The sequence below is a fragment of the Neopelma chrysocephalum genome, unplaced genomic scaffold (assembly GCF_003984885.1).
Source record: "Neopelma chrysocephalum unplaced genomic scaffold, ASM398488v2 Primary Assembly neopelma1_136, whole genome shotgun sequence".
NCBI classification, from domain to species: Eukaryota; Metazoa; Chordata; class Aves; order Passeriformes; family Pipridae; genus Neopelma; species Neopelma chrysocephalum.
The window spans coordinates 236257-244522 of NW_020897798.1; the positions used below are offsets into that span (position 1 = coordinate 236257).

The window sequence follows — 8266 nt, forward strand, 5'->3', positions numbered from 1 at the left end:
GGCGAGGGGGGAGATCGGGGAGCACCCCCAGCCCCAAAACCCGCCGCGGGGAGAGGGGGGGTCCCGGGGCTTTTCCCCACCCGCCCCCTCGGGGGATGCCCGGTCACCCGGGGAGGGGGTCGGGGGGAGCCGGTTCTCTGCCCGCCCAGCGCTGCCCCTCGAGCTCTAATCGGGGGGCTCCGGCAGCCCCTACCCGGGCCGGGGAAGGTCCGTCCGCTGCACCCCGAGGGCCCCGGCCCCGCGGAGAGGGGGGGACGGTGCCAGGCCCGGGGTGAGTGTCCCCCCGCCCGGGGGGCTGGGGCTGGGAGGGGGCAGGAGCCCCCCTGTACCCACCCTGGGCCTGCAGCCCCGTTCGGGCCCCCTCCACCCATCCCTCCATCGCTCCCCGCATCCCTCCCTCCCTCCCTCCACCCATCCTTCCACCATCCCCTGCATCCCTCCCTGCATCCCCCCTCCACCCCGCTGCCCCGGGGGGGCCCGCGGGACCCTCCTCCCAGGCCCCAAATTGGGGGCCGCGCTCTTTGTCTGCATTGTGGGGAGGGAGAGCCCCGAGTTCTCGCCGCTGTCCCTTCCCTTCCCCCCCGGCCCTCGCTGCAGCGCTGCCCCGTCCCCCCGCCGCCCCCCGCTCCCCCCACCGCCCGGGGATGGGGGACAACTTGGAGGACAGGGGGGTTTTTTTTGGGGTTGGGGGGCGATGCTCGGGGCGGCCTTGATGTTCCAGCTGACCCAGATGTTGGGTCAGCATCGTGGTTGTGCTCTTCCCTCTCTCCCTCCCTCCCTCCTTCCTTCCACCGCACAGATTTTTTTTTGGGGGGGGTAGAGGTTTGGTTTATATTATTTTTTCTTTTCCTGCACGTTCACAGGTTTGGGTGGTTGTTTTTTTTTTTTTTCCCTGTTAAAAATCTGGGTGTCTTCCTCCCCTCCCCTCCCCCTGCGTTCTGGTGCAAGCGATGCCCGGCTGATGTGGGGGTGGGGACGCCGGGAGATGCTCCACGGCAGCGGCTGCGGATGAGCCGGGGTGAAGTCGGAAACTCCGGGAAAGGGGAGCGTGTGCGAGGGCCAGCAGCCGGATTCCCCCCCCCTCGGGCCCTGAGCTGAATTTTGGAGGGTGATCCCAGGCGTGGGAGGCTCATCCTTGTGTTCCCTCCCCCGTGGGGTCTGCGGGAGCCCCCACCGAGGGGCCGCACGGGTGGGGCGGGTTTTTGGGGCGCCGGTTGTGGTCGTGCTCTTGTGTATCCGCGTCCACCCGCTCCGGGAACACTGCAGCATTCCAGCCGCACCGGGAGCCGTGACCGGGACGTCCTCGGTTCACACCGGGCAGCTCCGATGGCGAGGGACGGGCGGGCGGGGGGGTCCCCGTCTCGTCCTGCCGGGTGTCTCCGGGGGTGAAAAGGGGGGGAAGGCGTGGCGGTGGTGGTTTTCCCTGGCAGCCCTGCGGGGATGGGGCCCCGGGAATGGTCCTTTTTCCCTGTGCGGGTGATGGAAGCGCTGGGGGCCGGTTCCTCCAGCGGTGCCCCGGGCGGGAGGGCTGGGCGAGGCTGGAGGGACCGGGGGGACCTTCCGCGGCTCCGGCGGGGCCGGTGCTGAAACGGACAGCTCCTCCCGGCTTTTCCCGGCTTCTCCCGACCCTTCCCGGCTCCTCCCGGCCCTTCCCGGTGCTTCCCGGCTCCTCCCGGTTCCTCCCGGGGCCGCTCCCCGCCCGCAGCCGGGACCCCCCGCGCCCATCCCCGTCCCCTCGGGCCATCGCCGCCCCCCGATGCCGCCGTTCCTGGGGGGCAGGTGCCGTTATGTAAAGTTGGTGAAGCTGTCGGGATATCTCTGGGTATCCCCCGGCGAGGGGAGCCAGCGCCTTTCGGAGTATCGAGCCCCCGGCCCCGCGCTCTGTCCGGATGTTTTCCGGAGGGCTCCATCCTAAGGCCTCCCCGAGCTCGGCTGCTCGGGTTTTCCATCCTCTGCCTGTCTACAAAGCCCCTGTTCTTCGCCTCGGTGGGTTTTCTATAAAATTAACAGCGTGACCCAAGGGCCACTGGATCATTTTTACACATTTTGGCGCTTCCACGGTGTCGTTCACCCCGAGGGGAAGGACCCGGGCCCATCACAGACAATTTCCCCAGTTATATAAGCTCGTACATATGGCTGGGATGTGGCTGGTGGTGTAGATGCTGTAGTGCTCGGGGGAACAAGTGGGATCCTGTGGATGCTGGGGGGGGAAGGAGGTTTCTAACAGGCAGGAGGGTGAGCTGCTCGTGTGCCGCAGGAAATGGAGCAGGGCTGGGCCTTCCCCCTGTTAAATAAAGCAGAAACAAAGTCGAAGTGGGAATGAAGCAGCTTCAAAACCCAAAGCACAGCGTCACCTCCCCCCGTTTGCTGCCGTGGCTCTGCCTGAGTGTGGCTTTCACCAAAACAGCCCGAGCCGGGTTTCCACCTCGACTGGGAGGTGCTGGTTTTCAATGGCTGGGGGGCCCTGAGGCCGTGAGGCTCCGTGTGGGTCCGTTGGGCTCCTGCCATGATGTGGTTCCCATTCCCTGTCAATCCCTTCCCCCGGAGCGGCTGCGACTCCGTTGACATGGGCAGATACTCCAGGATCAATAATTGATTGTTGGGCTCAGAGCAGGGGGCTGGGCGAGGGAGAAGCTGTAAAACAGAGGAAGGAGGGAGTGGGGCGTGAGCACAGGGGGGAATCTGAGGAACCCTGGGGAGGAAACGTGTGTGAGGGCTGGTGGTGGTGGCCGTGGGTTGGGCAGCTGGTCATCGCTGGCCACGGGCTGGAATCTGGGGGGGTTCAGGAATAACTGAACTCTCAGACTGTCCCCCCTGTGCCCCCGTTATCCCCCCTGTGTGCAGAACAGGCAGGGGCCCAGTTGGGGAACAGGAGCAGGGAAGAAGTGACTTCCTGCTGCAGGAGCCTGTTACAAACCCTCCCCGGCCTGAGCTCGAGCTCCAGGCCGGCTTTTAACACTTCACATGCTTTTTGGGCTCAGGCAAAACTGTCTTCTTTCCAGGTGGAATTTCCTCATGGAAAGGGCTGTCAGACCTTGGAAGGGGCTGCCCAGGGAGGTGGTGGAGTTCCCATCCCTGGAGGTGTCCAAGGAGTGACTGGAGGTGGCACTCAGTGCTCTGGGCTGGGGGACAGGATGGGGATCAGGCACAGGCTGGACTCGATGGCCTTGGAGGGCTTTTCCAACCTCAAGGATCCTGGGATTCTGTCTTTAAATGCTGTTCCAAAGTTAGAGCAACTTCTGCCTCCTCTCCCCTCGGCCTTGTCCTGTAGCTGTTATTCCTGCCTGATGGAGCATTCCAGCAGACAGGATATTTTAAGGAGAAGGGGCAGCTGTGACATTGCTTCTTTCTGAACAGAAACATTTCAAAATGCAAAAATATTGGTACCTGAACCCTGAAAGTGCCATCCCGTGTTTCTCGTGGTGCTCCTGCCCCAGCAGGAAGGTGTGAGCAGTTCAGAATGAGATGTGCAGTGAGTTGATTTGGGGAGGAGTGGGTTTTTTGTTTTTGAATAATGTTACAACACCCAGTGAACTGTCCAGGGGGCGGCTTTAAAGTTACAGAAATAAACCCTTCATTGCTGGAGGAGGGAGGAGGGAGTTGGAGAGAGTGAGAAGGTCCCCCCTGAGCCTCCTTTCCTCTGGGCTGAGCCCCCCCAGCTCTCTCAGCTGCTCCTCAGGGTGAGATCTTTGGCACCCAGGTGGAAAAGTGCTCTGGAAACGTGAGGTTGAACAACAAATGTGGCCATTCCAGTGGTGATTCCAGTGGGAGGTGAACTTTTCCTTGGCTGCCAAGTGAGATCAGGATGGTGATGTCAAGACAACCAGGAAAACTCCCATGGAGGGGGAGCTGTTGGTGTGACCAGCTGAGATGTGCAGGGGTGATAAGGAAGGGAGAAAACACTGTCTGTCCATGGGGAAACCTGGGTTGTGTTCCAGCACGTGGCAGAAATTCCCAGATCCATGTTGTGTGAGAGCAGAGCACTTAGAGGAGGGTTGTGTGTTCTGCCTGTTTTCATATTTGCCTCATTTGTACTCGAAGCATCCGAGTGCTGCACAAGAGGAGATTAATTCCCCCCAAATGCTGCTGTAAAATAACCCTTCCCTGGCTCCTGTTTTGTGGCTCAGGGATGGGGCTGAATGAACCCAGCGAGGAGTTAAATCTGGGTTAGTGGCTGAACTCTTACACAAGAGCTGCTTTAATCAGTTCTTTGTTCAGAAGTTGGGCTTTAAAAAGGGGGAAGTTGAAGCAGTTGAGGTTGTTTAGTCTGTGAATCTCCAAGCTCTGGGTGAGGTTGGTGGTGAACACTAACCAGCTTTGAGTAGCAGCAGCACAGGGAACTGGGGGTTAGTGGGCGAACTGGGCTTAACTGGTTTTAGTTCTAGTAACTCACTGAGGGGTGTTGCAGAAGCCACACAGCTCCTGGGGTGGAGGGAGGGCCCTGCAGTCTGAGGGCTTTCATTTCTCAAGTTTTTATGAAAGCCTCATGAAATATTTTAAGGTGTTTTCTGTGTGTTCAAGTTTTCAAGGCCAGGTTGGGCAGGGCTTGGAGCATCCTGGGCTGGGGGAAAGTGTCCCTGCCCATGGCAGGGGGTGGAACAAGATGGGCTTTAAGGTGTTCCCTCTTCCTTCCACTTTTTAGCAACAAATATGCCATCAGAGCTTCCCTAAGGGAAAAGTCCCTCCTTCTCCCCAGCCTGTTGCATCCCTGAACCTTTTCATTGATAAAATTGGCCTGGTCTGGGCACAGGTGGGGATCAGCCACTTCCAGCCATGGATGTTCCCATGCAGCGATATTTTGGGTTGGCTTGAAGGTTTTTAGGCTCTCCTGCAGCAGAATTTCAGGGGGATGTTCATCTACACTGTGTTTTCCTTCCTGCCCTGACCCTCATGTTGGAATCAGAGCCACGTGTGGCTTATATAAAAATTCACACAGAAGGTCTCTCTCTCTTGCTCAAAGTCACCCTGTGAACGGCTGAATCTTGGTAATTAATAAAGGAAGAAATGTGTTAAAGCAAGGAAATTGCCTCAAAAGTGTTTTTTAATTTATTTTGACAATCAGCTTGAATAATTTATTGGAATATTTCATAATGTACCGGTAAATGGACTGCTGGGAACATTTAGAAAAAAATAATTAAGTCTTAGCAACTGGGCCCCTCCGTGCAGTTTCTGGTGGGAAGTCGTCGAGATTTGGAAAATGTGGGTGTAAATCCACAGTTCTGGGCCTGGGGAGTTGTGTGCACCCAACTCCAAGGGCCCAGGATAAATCCCTGGGCCCCCCAGCAGCAGGACATCATTCCCAGTGCGTTATCCATGGATCCATAACCCTCCCACCCTCCTCCTGCACCCACCTGGGGGCCGAGGCTGCGTCAGAATTTTCACAACATTTCTCTCGTTGGAGGTTGAAGAAACCCCCAAAGGGCCAAAAAGAAATCCTGGCATTTATCCCCTACCAATTACTGCTGTCCCAGCAGGACCATTCCCGCTTGGAAAATAACCCTGACGAGGTTTTTTGGCCTCCAGAAGCTTTGCTGGGAAGAGCAGCTCAGGCCACGTGTCCCAGACCAGGCGTGGAAGTGACTTCATTGAGGAAGAGGAAGATGAGCCACACAGTGAATTTTGTCCATCCTCTTAATGTGGGATTATTTATTGGCAAAACAAACAAAGTCAGGACAGGCAAGAACTTCCCAAGGAGTGAAACTGAAACAAGTAACAGCCCTCTAAGTAATTCCAAAATGCCAAAACACTGAGAAGCTGCTGCCACGTGCAGCTGGGAGCCAGGTTTGGGTGTGGGTTTGTTTGGTTTTGGTTTTTGTTCTTTTCCTTTGATGGATAAAGTTGAGTCGGTGCCTCCAGTTGTGGGTTGTGTAATTGTGCACAAATTCCTCCGTGCCTTCGGTTTTTTTCCCCTTTTTTTTCTGCTGTGTCCCTGAGCTACTTTGGTTTCTAAATTCAGGCCTTACATATTTATCTGTGCCATTCAATTAGACCACATCCCCAATGCTGCTCTATAGTTTCACAGTATGTGGGAAATTTGGTAATTAAATGCATGCAAATGCTGCAAGAATAGAATAAATTAATTTTCCTTAATATCAGCAGGCCGCTGGGTGATTTCTCAGAGATAATGTGACCAAGATCCTGTTTTTTCTCTCCCCTCTTGCCATCTTTTTTGAGTCTTTACTGTTGTTACTTTAGAAATACCTGGTCAGGTTTGTAGGAGGAGAATCCCAGCCCGGCCACGCTCTGGGATTACATAAGGAGGGGGATCTGTACAGCAGGTTTTTGGGATCTCCAGATAAAACCCGAGCTGGGCACAGCATTTAGTGCCCACACGTGTGGTGCAGCTTTGGGTTGACGTGTGGGTCGGAGCCCTGGGAGGGTGGGAATGGCCCCGTGGCAGAGCTGGAGTGGAGCAGTTGCAGGGAAAACCCTGAGATCCCTCAGCAGGATCCTTTGGATGTTCTGGCTCCTGGAAGTGCTGTGGGTAAGGCTGGGATCTCCGGGTGCTCTTACCAAGGTTTTTTTTGTCCCTGGGGTTATTCCCGGAGCCCCCTGCCCTCCAGGGAGCTGTGGTTGTCCTTTTTGGGGGAGGCTCTGGCTTCCCTGAGCTCCTCCCGTGTGATTTCAACCCAACCCTCAGCACCAGGGGCTGGGCAGGTGCCTCTGACCTCGTGCTGGAATTTTACCCATCCAGCCCCACGGCCTGGGTTTGCAAGGAATTTGAAAGTCATTCTTCCCGAGATTCCAGACCTTTAACATTCGCTTGGATGCCGTGTTTGTGTTGCCTTAAAAGCTCTGACCTTCCCGGTGCTTTCTTCCCCTCCCTTGAGGGACCTCATCCCACGGAGCCTTTGGATCCGTTCCGTGCCGTATCCTCGTGGTTCTCCTGCCTCCCCTCTTGGATCCGGTGTCTGGGTCCCTCCCCGAGCGCCGTGGCGGGGCTGGGTTCTCTTCCAGCCTGCAGCACTGCAGTGCTGTTGCATCAGTGCAGGGTTTCTGTCATCCCTCTCCTCCCTTGGCCTCCTCCCGGAGTGAGAACAGCCCTGACGAGGGCCCGGCAGCTCGGGAATGCAGGATATTCCTGCTGCTGGTTCTGGAGCGAGAGCTTGGCACGGGGAGCGGAGCTGCAGAGGGTCTGTGGGCGGCTGGATTCCGAGGAACCAACTTCCTCCCAGCTCTGCTTTTTTGGGGGAGTGGGTGGAGGAGCACGAGGGGCTCCTGGAGGGATGGGGCAAACCCTGGCAGGGTCTGGGCTGCTGGGCCAGGGTGGAAGCTCTGCGAGCTCATCCTCTCACCCCTGCTCTGCACCTCCTCTCCTCCCTTTCCTTTTCTCATTTGTGTTGCATCTGATGCAAAGAAGACCCTGTGTCTAACCCATATGCCAGAGAAATTTAACTTGCAGAAATGACTGTTGTGCTCCATCAAAGTATTTTAAAATTATTTCATTCTTGTGGCCTGAAATGAGTCATTGCCCTGATAATTGACGGAGTCATGGAATGGTTTGGGTCGGGAGGGACCTTAAAGACCGTGAATTCCATGGGCAGGGACACCTCCCACCAGCCCAGGCTGCTCCAACCTGGCCTTGGACACTTCCAGGGATGGGGCAGCCACAGCTTCCCTGGGCAGCCCGTGCCAGGGAGCACTTTTTGGGAATGCTCCGAGCACTCCCGTTGGCACCGAGTTCCTCCTGTGGGTACCAGGGAGGACTTTGCTGAGCACCTCGTTAGCAGAGTGAGGGATGTGCTGCTCCCAGCCCTGCCTAGGCCAGGTTAGACCTTGTCCAACTGGGAATTTTGCCTAATAATCCGTTTGCCTGGGAGCAGTGACCGGCAGAACCATTTTTGCAGGAGAACAGCGGGTTTGATGGCGGGGTTGCTCTTCAGAATGGTTTTTGTAGAACAGTTTGTGTTCAGGAGGACCCAAAATCCGGGGGGGTCACCTGTGGGAGAGCCAGGTCTGTGTGGTGCTTCTGTGGGGTGGGTGGGAATGGGCAGGTTCACCTGTGTCCAGCCTTGGTGTGGCTTGTTTTGGGACTGAACCAGCAGCTGGGCTGCCTCATTCCTGCCAGAGCTCGAGAAGTGTTGGGATGATACTCTCAGGGATGTGGTGGGACTCTTGGGGAGGGTCCTGGGCAGGACTCTCAGGGATTGTTGGGTGTCCTGTGCAGGACTTTTAGGGACAGGGTGGGATTCTTGGGGTGTCCTGTGCACGACTCTCAAGGATTGTTGGGGATTGTTGGAGTGTCCTGTGCAGGACTCTCAGGGAT

The 8266-nt window shown here is 56.9% G+C and overlaps 1 protein-coding gene across 2 annotated transcripts in view; it reads left to right on the plus strand.

Annotated features, from left to right (window-relative positions):
• Positions 1-8266, plus strand: part of SCN8A (sodium voltage-gated channel alpha subunit 8) — a 51805-nt gene that overhangs the window by 314 nt on the left and 43225 nt on the right. The gene's annotated exons all lie outside the window — the stretch shown is intronic.